The sequence below is a fragment of the Cherax quadricarinatus genome, chromosome 40 (genome assembly GCF_038502225.1).
Source record: "Cherax quadricarinatus isolate ZL_2023a chromosome 40, ASM3850222v1, whole genome shotgun sequence".
Taxonomy (NCBI): Eukaryota; Metazoa; Arthropoda; class Malacostraca; order Decapoda; family Parastacidae; genus Cherax; species Cherax quadricarinatus.
In genome coordinates, this window is record NC_091331.1 from 26,632,187 (window position 1) to 26,649,725 (window position 17,539).

The following is a 17,539-nucleotide window of genomic DNA, read 5'->3' on the forward strand; positions in this document are numbered from 1 at the left end:
TGTGACTATTTGAGTACTATTTCAGTACCTAATATTAGTGTCAGAACAAAGATTGGCTATGAAATCACAAGAACTATTATAAATTGTAATTATCAGAATCAAAAATATATACGGTGGACCCTCGGTTTTCGCGTTTAATCTGTTTCAGAGTTATCGGTGAAAACGGAAACCATTTTCCCCATAAGAAATAATGTAAATCCAAATAATCCGTTCCAGACACCCAGAAGTATTAACAAAAAAAATTTTTTTACCTTAAAGATAGATTTACATGCACAAAAGAATGAACATTCAACATGACACTTGCCTTTATTGAAGGCTGTTGCTGATAGATGGAAGACAGGGAGGAAGGGAGAGGGAAGAGAGGTTATTGTTTGGAAAGGGAATCCCCCTCCATAAGGACTCTAGGTACCAAGTCCTTATCAGGGGTCACTTCCCTAGCTTAAAAATAGATTTACATGCAGAAAAGAAGAGTAAATAAATATAAAGCACTAATCAAATGTATAGATGAACATTTAACATCACACTTACCTTTATTGAAGACTCATGTTGGTGCATGGTGGACGAGGCAGAGAGGAGAGGGAGGCAAGTTTATTGTTGGAGAATATGACACTAATAACTCTACAGCTTATTTATCTATCACAATTCAACTAATATGACTTAATAAACAATATTAACCCGTAAATGGTCCAAACATTTATATACATTCTTACCGCTAGTGCCTCAAATGTATATAACATTTTACTTCTCCTGCCTTCGAATATGGCACGATTGGCCTGAGATGCCTTGTCAGCACAGAATGGGTCATAACACTCAGTGTGCACTGTATTAAAAAATCTGGGACCACTAAGTACCTTGTGGGAACACCAGTTCAAATGTGCACCAACTAGAGCAAACAGTACAGCAAACACCTGGGATTCATTGCTTTCGTTTAGTATTAACTCTCCCATTTTAAGAGAAAAGTTATGATGACCCCACGTTTAGTGGCTTTGAGGTGGATGTGGCCATAAGTGGTCGAGGAAACAACAAAAAAAACTTGATAACCCATGTGCAACACCCATTCAGAATGTCTTATAACCTATGCCCTAAGCAAAGAGAAACAATGCTTGAACATAATACTTGTTCAGCAGGCTGGCTGACTGGCTGGCTGGCTGCTGGCAGCCTGGCTTCATTTGTCTGTGTATGTGTATGTGTATCTCTGTCTCACAGGTACACATAAATACAAGTATACATAGTGTAAATTACCTATGATAACCCAAAAAATCCAGACAAAGTGCTATACTCTGCTTGAAGGTATGAGCAAACGTGATGACGCAGTGTTGTGGTTCTCTCTGAGACAGAGCTAGACGGACAGACAGAGAGCTTGACAGGTAACTTATTATGTATTATTATTATAGCACCACCACCACCACCACTGCCGCCGCCACCACCACCAGCGCCGCCACCACCACCATCACCTCCTCCTCCTTCTTCTCCTCCTCCTCCTCATTCTTCTCCTCCTCCTCATTCTTCTCCTCCTCCTCCTCCTCATTCTTCTCTTCCTCCTCTTTCTCCTCCTCATTCTTCTCCTCATTCTTCTCCTCATTCTTCTCCTCATTCTTCTCCTCATTCTTCTCCTCCTCTTTCTCCTTCTCCTCCTCCTCTTTCTCCTTCTTCTCCTCCTCCTCTTTCTCCTTCTTCTCCTCCTCCTCTTTCTCCTGCTTCTCCTCCTCCTCTTTCTACTTCTTCTCCTCCTCCTCTTTCTCCTTCTTCTCCTCCTCCTCTTTCTCCTTCTTCTCCTCCTCCTCTTCCTCCTTCTCCTCCTCCTCTTTCTCCTCCCCCTCTTTCTCCTTCTCCTCCCCCTCTTTCTCCTTCTCCTCCCCCTCTTTCTCCTTCTCCTCCCCCTCCTTCTCCTCCTTCTCCTCCCCCTCTTTCTCCTCCTTCTCCTCCCCCTCTTTCTCCTCCTTCTCCTCCTCCTCTTTCTCCTTCTCCTCCTCCTCTTTCTCCTTCTTCTTCTCCTCCCCCTCTTTCTCCTCCTTCTTCTCCTCCTCCTCTTTCTCCTTCTTCTTCTCCTCCTCCTCTTTCTCCTCCTCCTCCTCTTTCTCCTTCTCCTCCTCCTCTTTCTCCTTCTTCTCCTCCTCCTCTTTCTCCTTCTTCTCCTCCTCCTCTTTCTCCTTCTTCTCCTCCTCCTCTTTCTCCTTCTTCTCCTCCTCCTCTTTCTCCTTCTTCTCCTCCTCCTCTTTCTCCTTCTTCTCCTCCTCCTCTTTCTCCTTCTTCTCCTCCTCCTCTTTCTCCTCCTCCTCTTTCTCCTCCTTCTCCTCCTCCTCCTCTTTCTCCTCCTCTTTCTCCTCCTTCTCCTCCTCCTCTTTCTCCTTCTTCTCCTCCTCCTCTTTCTCCTCCTTCTCCTCCTCCTCTTTCTCCTCCTTCTCCTCCTCCTCCTCCTCCTTCTCCTCCTCCTTATCCTCCTCCACCTCCTCCTTGTTCTTCTCCTCCTCACTCTTCTCCTCTTCCCCCTTCTTCTTCTTCTCCTCCTCCTCCTCCTCCTTCTTTACTTCCACATATCTAAAACATTGCTGGGACCTATAAATACAATGTACATATTCCAAGACAATAGTAAATGGTCAAGGCAGGTGTAAATGTCCACCTGTCGTGTGTTTATGACAATCTGAGTACAATTTCAGTACCTAATATTAGTGTCCCAAAAAAGATTGGTTAAGAAATGACAAAAACTATGATAAATTGTAATTATCAGATCATAAAAATTATATAAAATATGAAAGATAGAAAAAAAAAAGGTATATCGGCAACGCTTCTGCAAGCAGCAGGACTCGATGTTGCTGTCACGTGAGCATCCAGTGCCACCAGTGCCAACTTCTTGGCCTCATATTTCTGTAAGTAATAACCTTAATTTTTTTTCCTATAAGACTTAGAAAAATGTGCTCTTCATATGCATAAAAAAAAAAAAATATTCGAGGCACTTGGGTAGTGAACGTACATATACGTTTGCACCATTGACGAGTTAATGACATAGAAACATGACATTCTCTAGAATGAATAAAATAATTCATTATGTATTTCACGAGAGGTGTTCTGTTGTTGTTGTTGGGTGTATAAAGGCCACTGAGAGCATACCTGGAGTTTACCTAGAGTGTGTTCCGGGGGTCAACGCCACCGCGGCCTGGTCTGTGACCAGGCCTCATGGTGGATCAGGGCCTGATCAACCTGGCTGTTACTGCTGGCTGCATGCAATCCAACGTACGAACCACAGCCCGGCTGGTCAGGTACCGACTTTAGGTGCTTGTCCAGTGCCTGCTTGAAGACAGCCAGGGGTCTATTGGTAATCCCCCTTAAGTATGTGGGGAGGCAGTTGAACAGTCTTGGGCCCCTGACACTTGTGCTGTCTTAACATGCTAATGACACCCCTGCTTTTCATTGGGGGGATGTTGCATCATCTGCCGAGTCTTTTGCTTTTGTAGGGAGTGATTTTCGTGTGCAAGTTTGGTACTAGTCCCTACAGGATTTTCCAGGTGTATATAATCATGTATCTCTCCCGCTTCCATTTCAGGGAGTACAGGTTCAGGAACTTCAAGCACTCCCAGTAATGGAGGTTTTATCTCAGTTATGCATGCCATAGTTCTCTGTACATTTTCTAGGTCAGCAATTTCACCTGCCTTGAAAGGTGCTGTTAGTATGCAGCAATATTCCAGCCTAGATAGAACAAGTGACCTGAAGAGTGTCATCATGGACTTGGCATCCCTAGTTTTAAAGGTTCTCATTATCCATCCTACCATTTTTCTAGCTGATGCGATTGATACAATGTTAATGGTCCTTGAAGGTGAGATCCTCCAACACGATCACTCCCAGGTCTTTAACATTAGTTTTTCGCTCTATTGTGTGGTTGGAATTTGTTTTATACTCTGATGAAATTTTAATTTCCTCATGTTTACCATGTCAGAGTAACTGAAATTTCTCATCATTGAACTTCACATTGTTTTTTGCAGCCCAATGAAAGATTTGGTTGATTTCTGCCTGGAGCCTTGCAGCGTCTGTAATGGAAGACACTGTCATGCAGATTCGGGTGTCATCTGAAAAGGAAGACATGGTGCTGTGGCTTTCATCCCTGTCTGTCAGATATGAGGATGAGGAACAAGATGAGAGTGAGTACTGTGCCTTGCGAAACAGAGCGTTTCACTGTAGCCGCCTCAGACTTTACCCTGTTGGCTACTACTGTGTTGTTTGTGAGGAAATTATAGATCTATCTACCAACTTTTCCTGTTATTCCTTTAGCACGCATTTTGCGTGCTATTACGCCATGGTCACACATGTCGAAGGCTTTTGCAAAGTCTGTGTATATTACATCTGCATTCTTTTTGTCTTCTAGTGCATCTAGGACCTTATCATAGTGATCCAGTAGTTGGGACAGACAGGAGCGACCTGCTCTAAACCCATGTTGCCCTGGGTTGTGTAATTGATGAGTATCTAGATGGGTGGTGATCTTGCTTCTTAGGACCCTTTCAAAGATCGACCGTTCGAAGTCATTTGGCATCAGGATAACGTCAGATAGGCTTGTGTTTACCAAATTCTGTGGCTCTCTCACAAAATATTCATTTAGATCTTCGACTCTCAATCTGGGTAGCGGCTTGCTAAAAACTGAGTCATATTGGGAATTAAGTAGCTCACTAATTTCCTTGCTGTCATCTGTGAAGGACCTATCTTGTTTAAGTAGGGGCCCAATACTGGACGTTGTTCTCGACTTTGATTTGGCATAAGAAAAGAAATACTTTGGGTTTCTTTCGATTTCATATATGGCTTTTAGGTCTTCCTGCGATTCTTGACTCCTAAAAGATTCCGTTAGCTTTAGTTCGATGTTTGCTATTTCTCTGACCAGTGTCTCCCTACGCATTTCAGATATATTGGCCTCTTTTAGCCGCTCTGTTATTCTTTTCCGTCACCTGTAAGGGGAGCACCTGTCTCTTTCTATTTAACATCTGCTCCTCCTTTTTCTTAAAGGAATATGTCTTGAGCATACAAGTGCCACAGAGTTAATCTGTTCTAGGCATAAGTTGGGGGCCTGTGTTGCTTAGGCTATCTTCCCAGCTTATATCAATTAGGACTTGGTTTACTTGGCCCCACTTATGTTCTTGTTATTAAAGTTGAATTTGGTGAAGGCTCCCTCATGACTCATCACATTTTGTCGGTCTGGGGCTCCGTGCATACATGTCTGAACCTCAATTATGTTGTGATCTGAGTATATTGTTTTTGATATGGTAACATTTCATATCAGATCATCATTGTTAGTGAAGATGAGGTCCAGTGTATTCTCCAATCTAGTAGGCTCTATTATTTGCTGGTTTAAGGTGAATTTTGTGCAGAGATTTAAAGGCTGATGTGTATGCGAGTTCTCATCTGAGCTGCCTCTTGGTGTTATCACTGCAACAACATTATTTGTTATATTCCTCCATTTTAGGTGCCTTAAGTTGAAATCCCCCAGGAGCAAGATGTTGGGGACAGGAGCTGAAAGCTTTTCCAGACAGTGGTCAATTTTCCACAGCTGTTCCTGGAATTGTTGGGACGTTGCATCCGGAGGCTTGTAAACTATCACAATGGCTAGATTTTGGTTCTCGATCTCTACTACTAAAACTACAATTACATCATTTGAGGTATTTAGCAGTTTTGTGCAAATAAGTGACTCTGCGATATACAGGCCACCCCCCCCCCCCTTTTGCCTGTTCACTCTGTAGCATCTGTAAAGGTTATAACCTGGGATCCATATTTCATTGTCCAAGTGATCCTTTATGTGGGTCTCTGTGAAAGCTGCGAACATTGCATTTGCCTCTACAAGCAGTCCACGGATGAAAGGTATTTTTTTGTTCGTTGCTGGCGTTAGACAGTTTATATTTGCAAAAAAGAATGTCATCAGATTGGTGGTACTGGGGGAACTTTTTTTCCAGAACTAATATTGGTATCTGCTGGTTTGGAGTGGAGGCCATCAACTGTGATTGCACTCCAGAAATGACCGTATTTGGTGCATGATTAAAGCCATTTCCTGCCATTTCTTTTTTTCCTTCCTGGCACTAAAAACCTCTCTGAGTGGCTGTGGCTACCTGGGTTTTCCCATAGTCTCAATGTTTTGTATCATTTTTCCCCTCTAGATGGTGTGCTTGTACTGAAGAGGGACACATTTCAAGGTGAAAAAGTTTACAGGAACGGAGGCTGCATATTCCTGTTGTTATATGGGCATGGCATTTTCTAGGGTGGTCAAAGTTGCACATTCCATCTGTTTTTCCAGATATTCCATGCCTGCAGATACCAAGTGCATAATATTTGCACAGGCTTGGTTTCTGTTTGCCTTGGACTTTTGTGACTATATTCCCTGTTGGTGCATGTTTTCCTGTCTCATTTCTATCTTCACTAGTACTAACAATGGAGCTCTCACCAGTTGTTTCTGGTAATTAATCTTCACTATTACTAGTGGAGTCTCCTTGTTTGCTATCTCCTGTGGTATTGCTCATTTGTAATACTGGTTCTATCTTGTCCTTGACTACACTTGTTTCCCCACTACAGCTCCTGTCTCCCTCAAGGCCACTAATATGCATTCCTCCATGCATGCAGGTTCTGTCTACCAGGACAGCACCTCCAGCCTCACAGTAACTGTCTACCAGGGCAGCACCTCCAGCCTCACAGTAACTTTCTACCATGACAGCACCTCCAGCCTCATGGTTCCTGACTACCTGGCCAGCACCTCCAGTCATACAACTGTACATAGTGGTGGTGAAGGAAGCAACAGAGGCGGCGGTGTTTTCAGTAGCACTATATAACTCCAACAACATTGGAGGAGTTAGCAGAATCACTGAAGAAGGCATCCTCTACCACCATCACAATCACTACCACCCTCTACCACCATCACAACCACTACCACCCTCTGCCACCATCACAACCACTACCACCCTCTGCCACCATCACAGCCACTGCCACCATCACTACCACACTACCACCATGACAACAACTACCACCCTCTACAACCATCACTACCACTACCACCCTCCACCACCACCACTTTCATATTTTTCTACAAACTTTTTCTTGAACTCTATTGTGTTTCTCACATTCTTTACCAAAGGGCTGGCACTAGAAGCTTTCTTTGGGCCCATGGTGGCTTATTGAGCAGTCACACACAAGAAACAAGTGCCAAAAACAATGGATTATTACGAAATGTTTCACATGGCCTAGCAGGATATGTTCACTCACCAAGAAACAACACGACACTGCCTGAGAATGCATGTGGGAGGCGGCTTTGTGTGTGCTCTGGGCACTGGAGAGGTTCTGTACCATCGACAAAAATGGAGAAAATCTATGAAAACGCAACCAATATTTTAACAAAAAAAGTCAGCGAAAATGAAAATTGTGGATAACAGATTGATAAAAAGGGAGGGTCCACTGTAAATTAAATGCAGTCTTCAATTTTTTTTTTTTCAAAATATTCGGAGCGTTACACGAGTAAACGCTGATCTATGTTTGGACAGTTTAAGGGTTAATTATTGGTTATCCAACAGTCTTACCAAAAACTTTATTCAAGAGATTTTGGCAGGGGCCTTTTTTTCTTTGGTGCATTTCCACTAAACCGAAACATTCATTTTTATCAATATCAAAATTAACCAGATTAAAAATACAGTGGACCCCCGGTTAACGATCACCTCCCAATGCGATCAATTATGTAAGTGTATTTATGTAAGTGTGTTTGTACGTGTATGTTTGGGGGGTCTGAAATGGACTAATCTACTTCACAATATTCCTTATGGGAACAAATTCGGTCAGTACTGACACCTGAACATACTTCTGGAATGAAAAAATATCGTTAACCGGGGGTCCACTGTATTTAAAGTAAAGCTTATCAAACAAAATACAGGTCTCCCACAACATTCGCGTTTTCCACTTTCGTGGGCTTCAAACGTTCGCAACTTCCAAGCCACCCAATCATATTTAAAATATTTTTTCTTCTTTCAAAAAGTCGGACATCTCCCACCAAGGCAAAGTGAACCAAAAAAGAAAGAAAATCCCCAAGAAGAAAATACTTTCAGCATCATTCAACACTTTCACCTCACACACAATCACTTTTTTCAGAGGTGCTCAGAATACAACAGTTTAGAACCATATACGTATAAAGATACACAACATATCCCTCCAAACTATCCCTCCAAACTGTCAATATCCCAAACCCCTCCTTTAGAGTGCAGGCATTGAACTTCCCATTTCCAGGACTCAAGTCCGGCTGTATAAAAATAACCGGTTTCCCTGAATCCCTTCACTAAATACTACCCTGCTCACACTTCAACAGCTCGTCAGGTCCCAAATACCATTCGTCTCCATTCATTCCTACTGTTATGGGGCTATAGGACCCAACATGTATTTATGTATCTGTAACAGTTACTCTGGAATACCTAATTATATTGAATTGATGAGGACTTAGCTCTAAATGTCATAAGGGCAGATCACTCTTATGGCTGTAAGGCAGCTGAGTCAAGCCTGTTTTTCTCAATATAATAGGTTATACTATAGACACACAAACGCACAATTTAAGTAGTTTATAAAGTTGTATTTCTTTTTGTAAAAGTAAAATTAAAGTGTGGTAGAATTGTGGTAACTAGAAAATTGTGCTTGGCAACAGTCTTTTGTTTTTTGGTGGGTGTGGGAGGAACTGAGCCAGGCCCCTCCTTCTCCCTCACTTTTGTGTTGACTTCAAACTGGTAGGACCTCTGGGCCCTTCTTTCTATTTTTTGGGGGGCATTATGTGTGCTCCAAGGGTGAGTTTAATAACTTAAGTTGTGGCCACCATACCCAGGGTGACTAAAGTGTGTCAAAACACTGGTTAGTCCAGAGATTAGTCAAGAAGAGAGAAGGGCAAATTGAGATGCACCTTGTTGGCTGTCCTAGGAGAGCAGCTAAGGGGTGTGCAGGCTTATGTTTTGAATATGTGAGTGCTGTAATTGTATATTCTGTACATATCTATTTAGAATACAGTTATATTTTTTTTTATAGAGTTAGTTTAAATAACCTGTGAAGAGGGCTACTGAAAGGATTTCAGAGAGTGAGGATGATCAGTCATGAATGTATTGCCCAAGACATATAAGGCCTTTATGTAAAAGCTACCCCCACACTAGAACATGTAGTGAGAGCCTTACTATCAAAGTAATAAGGGACAACAACATAACACCTACCTAACACGCTCACCCACGCTTGCTGGAAGTCCAAGCCCCTCACCCACAAAACCTTCTTTACCCCCTCCCTCCAACCTTCTCAAGGACGACCCCTACCCCGCCTTCCATCCCCTACAGATTTATACGCTCTCCATGTCATTCTACTTTAATCCATTCTCTCTCAATGACCAAACCACCTCAACAACCCCTCTTCAGCCCTCTGACTAATACTTTTATTAACTCCACACCTTCCCCTAATTTCCACATTCCGAATTTTCTGCATAATATTCACACCACACACTGCCCTTAGACAGGACATCTCCACTGCCTCCAACTGCCTCCTTGCTGCAGTATTTACAAACCAAGCTTCACACCCATATAAGGATGGATGGATACAGATTCACTGGAGAACATACAGAGAAGGATGACTAAAATGATTAACTGTGTGAGGAATCTCCCGTATGAAGACAGACTTAAAGCCTTAAATGTCCACTCTCTGGAGAGACCTAGAATGAAAGGAGATATCACTGAAGTAAGTGGATGACGGGCCTAAACAAAGGAGATGTTAATAAAGTACTGAGGGTGTCGAACCAGGTAAGAACCAGAAATAATGGATTTAAGTTGGATAAATTTAGATTTAGAAAGGATATAGGTAAGTACTGGCTCTCTAACAGAGTTGTGGATGCGTGGAACAATCTTCCCAGTAGGGTGATAGAGGCTAGGACCTTGGGTAGCTTTAAAGAGAGATTGGACAAATATATGAGTGGGAGGGGCTGGGTCTGACTGTTGTCATTGGGTACGGGAGTTAATTCTTGGGTAGCTTTGGGTAGAGGTTGTTTTGATAAGGACCTGCCCTGCATGGGCCAGTAGGCCTTCTGCAGTGTTCTTCTTTGCCTCCACAGATAGTTTTTTTGTCTCCACATATACACATGCACCTGGAGAAGAGAGGAATGCAGAGGAGAGAGAGAGATTTTGGGAGATGTTAAGTGAATGTATAGGAGCCTTTGAACCAAGTGAGAGAGTAATTGTGGTAGGGGACTTGAATGCTAAAGTAGGAGAAACTTTTAGAGAGGGTGTGGTAGGTAAGTTTGGGGTGCCAGGTGTAAATGATAATGGGAGCCCTTTGATTGAACTTTGTATAGAAAGGGGTTTAGTTATAGGTAATACATATTTTAAGAAAAAGAGGATAAATAAGTATACACGATATGATGTAGGGCGAAATGACAGTAGTTTGTTGGATTATGTATTGGTAGATAAAAGACTGTTGAGTAGACTTCAGGATGTACATGTTTATAGAGGGGCCACAGATATATCAGATCACTTTCTAGTTGTAGCTACACTGAGAGTAAAAGGTAGATGGGATACAAGGAGAATAGAAGCATCAGGGAAGAGAGAGGTGAAGGTTTATAAACTAAAAGAGGAGGCAGTTAGGGTAAGATATAAACAGCTATTGGAGGATAGATGGGCTAATGAGAGCATAGGCAATGGGGTCGAAGAGGTATGGGGTAGGTTTAAAAATGTAGTGTTAGAGTGTTCAGCAGAAGTTTGTGGTTACAGGAAAGTGGGTGCAGGAGGGAAGAGGAGCGATTGGTGGAATGATGATGTAAAGAGAGTAGTAAGGGAGAAAAAGTTAGCATATGAGAAGTTTTTACAAAGTAGAAGTGATGCAAGGAGGGAAGAGTATATGGAGAAAAAGAGAGAAGTTAAGAGAGTGGTGAAGCAATGTAAAAAGAGAGCAAATGAGAGAGTGGGTGAGATGTTATCAACAAATTTTGTTGAAAATAAGAAAAAGTTTTGGAGTGAGATTAACAAGTTAAGAAAGCCTAGAGAACAAATGGATTTGTCAGTTAGAAATAGGAGAGGAGAGTTATTAAATGGAGAGTTAGAGGTATTGGGAAGATGGAAGGAATATTTTGAGGAATTGTTAAATGTTGATGAAGATAGGGAAGCTGTGATTTCGTGTATAGGGCAAGGAGGAATAACATCTTGTAGGAGTGAGGAAGAGCCAGTTGTGAGTGTGGGGGAAGTTCGTGAGGCAGTAGGTAAAATGAAAGGGGGTAAGGCAGCCGGGATTGATGGGATAAAGATAGAAATGTTAAAAGCAGGTGGGGATATAGTTTTGGAGTGGTTGGTGCAATTATTTAATAAATGTATGGAAGAGGGTAAGGTACCTAGGGATTGGCAGAGAGCATGCATAGTTCCTTTGTATAAAGGCAAAGGGGATAAAAGAGAGAGCAAAAATTATAGGGGGATAAGTCTGTTGAGTGTACCTGGTAAAGTGTATGGTAGAGTTATAATTGAAAGAATTAAGAGTAAGACGGAGAATAGGATAGCAGATGAACAAGGAGGCTTTAGGAAAGGTAGGGGGTGTGTGGACCAGGTGTTTACAGTGAAACATATAAGTGAACAGTATTTAGATAAGGCTAAAGAGGTCTTTGTGGCATTTATGGATTTGGAAAAGGCGTATGACAGGGTGGATAGGGGGGCAATGTGGCAGATGTTGCAAGTGTATGGTGTAGGAGGTAGGTTACTGAAAGCAGTGAAGAGTTTTTACGAGGATAGTGAGGCTCAAGTTAGAGTATGTAGGAAAGAGGGAAATTTTTTCCCAGTAAAAGTAGGCCTTAGACAAGGATGTGTGATGTCACCGTGGTTGTTTAATATATTTATAGATGGGGTTGTAAGAGAAGTAAATGCGAGGGTCTTGGCAAGAGGCGTGGAGTTAAAAGATAAAGAATCACACACAAAGTGGGAGTTGTCACAGCTGCTCTTTGCTGATGACACTGTGCTCTTGGGAGATTCTGAAGAGAAGTTGCAGAGATTGGTGGATGAATTTGGTAGGGTGTGCAAAAGAAGAAAATTAAAGGTGAATACAGGAAAGAGTAAGGTTATGAGGATAACAAAAAGATTAGGTGATGAAAGATTGAATATCAGATTGGAGGGAGAGAGTATGGAGGAGGTGAACGTATTCAGATATTTGGGAGTGGACGTGTCAGCGGATGGGTCTATGAAAGATGAGGTGAATCATAGAATTGATGAGGGAAAAAGAGTGAGTGGTGCACTTAGGAGTCTGTGGAGACAAAGAACTTTGTCCTTGGAGGCAAAGAGGGGAATGTATGAGAGTATAGTTTTACCAACGCTCTTATATGGGTGTGAAGCGTGGGTGATGAATGTTGCAGCGAGGAGAAGGCTGGAGGCAGTGGAGATGTCATGTCTGAGGGCAATGTGTGGTGTGAATATAATGCAGAGAATTCGTAGTTTGGAAGTTAGGAGGAGGTGCGGGATTACCAAAACTGTTGTCCAGAGGGCTGAGGAAGGGTTGTTGAGGTGGTTCGGACATGTAGAGAGAATGGAGCGAAACAGAATGACTTCAAGAGTGTATCAGTCTGTAGTGGAAGGAAGGCGGGGTAGGGGTCGGCCTAGGAAGGGTTGGAGGGAGGGGGTAAAGGAGGTTTTGTGTGCGAGGGGCTTGGACTTCCAGCAGGCATGCGTGAGCGTGTTTGATAGGAGTGAATGGAGACAAATGGTTTTTAATACTTGACGTGCTGTTGGAGTGTGAGCAAAGTAACATTTATGAAGGGATTCAGGGAAACCGGCAGGCCGGACTTGAGTCCTGGAGATGGGAAGTACAGTGCCTGCACTCTGAAGGAGGGGTGTTAATGTTGCAGTTTAAAAACTGTAGTGTAAAGCACCCTTCTGGCAAGACAGTGATGGAGTGAATGATGGTGAAAGTTTTTCTTTTTCGGGCCACCCTGCCTTGGTGGGAATCGGCCGGTGTGATAATAAAAAAATAAATAATATACCTCAACACCCCACTCGCCTTTTTTCCTTCATCAATTCTATGATTAACCTCATCCTTCATAAAACTATCCGCTGACACGTCAACTTCCAAATATCTGAAAACATTCACTTCTTCCATACTACTCCTCCCCAATTTGATATCCAATTTTTCTTTATCTAAATCATTTCGTACCCTCATCACCTTACTCTTTTCTATGTTCACTTTCAACTTTCTACCTTTACACACACACTCCCAAACTCGTCCACTAACCTTTGCAATTTTTCTTTAGAATCTCCCATAAGCACAGTATCATCAGCAAAAAGTAACTGTCAATTCCCATTTTGTATTTGATTCCCCATAATTTAATCCCACCCCTCTCCCGAACACCCTAGCATTTACTTCTCTTACAACCCCATCTATAAATATATTAAACAACCATGGTGACATTATACATCCCTGTCTAAGACCTACTTTTACCGGGAAGTAGTCTCCCTCTCTTCTACACACCCTAACCCAAGCCTCACTATCCTCATAAAAATTCTTCACAGCATTTAGAAGCTTACGACCTATTCCATATACTTGTAACTTCTGCCACACTGCTCCACTATCATATGCCTTTTCTAAATCCATAAATGCAATAAAAACTTCCCTACCTTTATATAAATACTCTTCACATATATGCTTCAATGTAAACACTTGATCTACATCCCTTACCCACTCTAAAACCTCCTTCCTCATTCGCAATCCTACGTTCTGTCTTGCCTCTAATTCTTTCATTAATAACCCTACTGTACACTTTTCCTGGTATACTCAGTAAACTTAGTCCTCTATAATTTTTACAATCTCTTTTGTCCCCCTTCCCTTTATATAAAGGGACTAGACATGCTCTCTGCCAATCCCTAGGTACCTTCTCCTCTTTCATACATTTATTAAAAAAAAATACCAACCACTCCAACATTATATATTCCCTGTTTTTAACATTTCTGTCATGATTCCATCAGTTCCAGCTGCTTTACCCCCTTTCATTCTACGTAATGCCTCACGCACCTCCCCCACACTCGCATCCTGCTCTTCTCCACTCCTACAACATGGTATACCTCCCTGGCCAGTGCATGAAATTACCGCCTCCCTCTCTTCGTCGACATTTAAAAGTTCCTCAAAATAATATCGCCATCTACCCAATACCCCAATCTACTAACTCCCCTACTCTGTTTTTAACTGACATATCCATTCGTTTCCTAGGCTTTCTTAACTTGTTTAACTCACTCCAAAATTTTTTCTTATTTTCATCAAAATTCCTTGCCAGTGCCTCTCCCACTCTATCATCTGCTCTCCTTTTGCACTCTTTCACCACTCTCACCTTTCTTTTACTCTCCATATACAGTAGGGCCCCACTTATATGGCAGGTAAGGTTTCTTTTACTCTCCATATACAGTAGGGCCCCACTATACGGTAGGTAAGGTTCCAGGCTACTGCCGTAAAGCAGAAATCACCGTAAATTGGAATACCCTTTTTTCCCCTTATAAATGAATACAAATATTAGATAACAAGTTTACACTAACATATATTAAGTTAGCAATAGAACTAGGCATCAAAAAGCAATAAAAAAGTAAAATATACACATAGTGCACTCATTACATACCTTAAAATATTTGTAGTCTTAATCTATGGGGAGACAAGTAGTATTTATTGTAAGAAATCAAGTGTGGTATGTACGGTAATCAGCCAGGCTACGATACCAGGCCACCCTACCTACACATACTATTCTATTACATTTAATTAAGCATCCCAGAGCAATAAAATGCATATACAGTTCACTCATTACTTACCTTAAAATATTTGTAGTCTTAACCCTTTCAGGGTCGCCAGGCCATCTCCGAGACTGGTTCTCAGTGTCCCCCAAAAAAAAAAAAAAAAAAAAAAAAAAAACTTCTGAATAGATAGAGAATCTTTTCCCGATCATAATGACACCAAAAGTGTGAAATTTAATGGAAAACTTATGGAATTATGCTCTCGCGAAGTTAGCGGTATCGACGATGTTTACACAACGGCAATTTTGCCCACTTTGAGCCCTATTTTTGGCCACCTCTTGTATTAGTCGACAAAAATCATAACTACTTCACTAGAACTCCATTTTTTCTATCGAATGAGTACAAGAAACCACCCATTTACTGATTTCAACTATCCAATAAAGAGGTCAGAATTTAGCAATTTTGCCAATTTCACACAAATTAAAAAAAATGCCAATTTCCGAATAGGGTCCAGAATAAACAAGAAAGACATTCCGGGCACTAAAATAATGTTTCCTCTGTTCATTAGTCATGTCCTCATGCCCCTCTTCCATTCTTTTGCTTTACACTTTGAATTTTTATTAGTGTAGGAATGGTATAAATAACATTAGACTCATCAGTTGACATGTATTGGACACGTAGCATGATTTGTTTACTTTTGAACTTTGGTAAAAATCGAAAATTTCTGCTACTTTGAGCTCAATATCAAGGTACTTTTCATTGAAAAACCAGTCAAAATCATCACAATTTCTATAATATGTCTTCCATTCTATAAAATGAGACCAGGAAAACTAGAAAACAACAATAAATACCATACGAAAATACAGTGCAAAGTCGCTGCTTTAATCCAAACACACGGTCAAAGTTTTTTTTCCTCATTACGCACTGTGTGCTGCAAGATTTTTTTATACTGCGCACACTGACCACATAAACCCAGTCTTTCATATGTAGGCCTACCAGCTTTCTCTCACTAGACTTGAGGGCGCTAGAATTTAGGCGTGCTAGTACGTCAAAAACCCTGGAGCATAAGCTGTACTAGTACGTCCGAAACCCTGAAAGGGTTAACCTAGGGTGAGATGAGTAGTATTTATTGTAATAAATCAAGTGCGGTATGCATGGTAACCAGCCAGGCCAACCCACCCACACATATTATTATATGATATTTAAGCATCCCAGAGCGATAAAATGCATATACAGTTCACTCATTACTTACCTTAAAATATTTGTAGTCTTAATATAGGGTCAGAGGTGAATAAACGAGATAACGAATAAATGAGAGAGAGAGAGAATGAGTACATGAGAGAGGACAGGAGCAAAGTAATGTAAACAAACCAGGCTAACGTAAGTTTTGTAAACGAAGTGTACATGTCCGGTTTGTGTACAAGTTGCATTGTGTACAAGCTGTCCCTACATTGATATGGTAGAATAAATAAAGAACACTCCCATTCTCATGTAACACCATTTTTAGAAGAAATGATGCTCTGAGTGAAGGCAATGTAAATAAGTCACTCTGTCTGGCTTTTTTGGGTTATCCTAGGTTCTCTACACATATGCTGTTATGTACGATAATCTATTTAACTATTTGTGTATACCTGAATAAATTTAATTACGTAAATACGAAAGGAATAATTTTCTACAGGTACCCCCAGTAACACATTTTCCCTGATGTTGGCCGGTTGGGGAAAAAAACCAAAAAACCACTACTTTTGGGGGGGGAAAGAAAGGCAATCAAGGGGGTTTTTCTCCCAAAAGGGTTTTAACTTTTTTTTTTAAACAGAGATCAAGGATGAAGAGGGTTTGAGTTTTGTATAAATGAAAACGGGTAGAGGAGAAGGTTCTCCGCATCATGGGGTAAGGTTTGGGTTGAAGGCAGGAATTCAAGAAGTACATAGACAGTGAAGGACTGAAACCTGAACAAGTGTTTAATTGTGATGAAACAGGCCTGTTTTGGAAGAAAATGCCAAGCAGGACCTACATTACTCAGGAGGAAAAGGCACTCCCAGGACATAAGCCTATGAAAGACAGGCTTACTTTGTTGATGTGTTCCAATGCTACTGGTGATTGCAAAGTGAAGCCTTTATTAGTGTATCACTCTGAAACTCCCAGACCGTTCAGGCAAAAGAATGTCTTCAAGGAGAATTTGTGTGTGCTGTGGAGGGCAAACAGTAAGGCATGGGTCACTAGGGACTTTTTCTATGACTGGTTACACCATGCATTTGCCCCCAATGTGTAAGATTACCTAACTGAAAAGAAATTAGACCTTAAGTGCCTCCTGGTGTTAGACAATGCCCCTGGTCGTCCTACAGACGTGGCAGAGCGACTTTATGGGGACATGAGCTTCATTAAGGTGAAGTTTTTGCCTCCTAATACCACTCCTCTCCTGCAGCCCATGGACCAGCAGGTTATTGCAAACTTCAAAAAATTGTACACAAAAGCTCTGTTTGAAAGGTGCTTTGTAGTGACCTCAGAAACTCAACTGACTCTAAGAGAGTTTTGGAGAGAGCACTTTAATATCTTCAATTGTGTAAACCTTATAGGTAAGGCTTGGGAGGGAGTGACTAAGAAGACCTTGAACTCTGCTTGTAAGAAACTGTGGCCAGAATGTGTAGACAAAAGGGATTTTGAAGGGTTTGAGGCTAACCCTGAGAGGATTATGCCAGTTGAGGAATCCATTGTGGCATTGGGAAAGTCCTTGGGGTTGGAGGTTAGTGGGGATGATGTGGAAGAGTTGGTGGAGGAGGACAATGAAGAACTAACCACTGATGAGCTGATAGATCAACTTCAACAGCAAGAGGCCAGAC

General features: G+C 41.6%; 1 protein-coding gene and 1 long non-coding RNA gene across 3 annotated transcripts in view; one reads left to right on the forward strand and one right to left on the reverse strand.

The window, feature by feature from the left end:
* Positions 1-17,539, reverse strand: part of LOC128687317 (golgin subfamily A member 4-like) — a 177,275-nt gene that overhangs the window by 133,805 nt on the left and 25,931 nt on the right. The window lies entirely within an intron of this gene.
* LOC138853806 (uncharacterized) overlaps positions 1-17,539 on the forward strand; it is a 73,262-nt gene that overhangs the window by 30,058 nt on the left and 25,665 nt on the right. The window contains exon 2 of the long non-coding RNA XR_011392974.1: positions 3,978-4,133. This is a non-coding gene — a long non-coding RNA (uncharacterized lncRNA). The remainder of the gene's footprint in view (positions 1-3,977; positions 4,134-17,539) is intronic.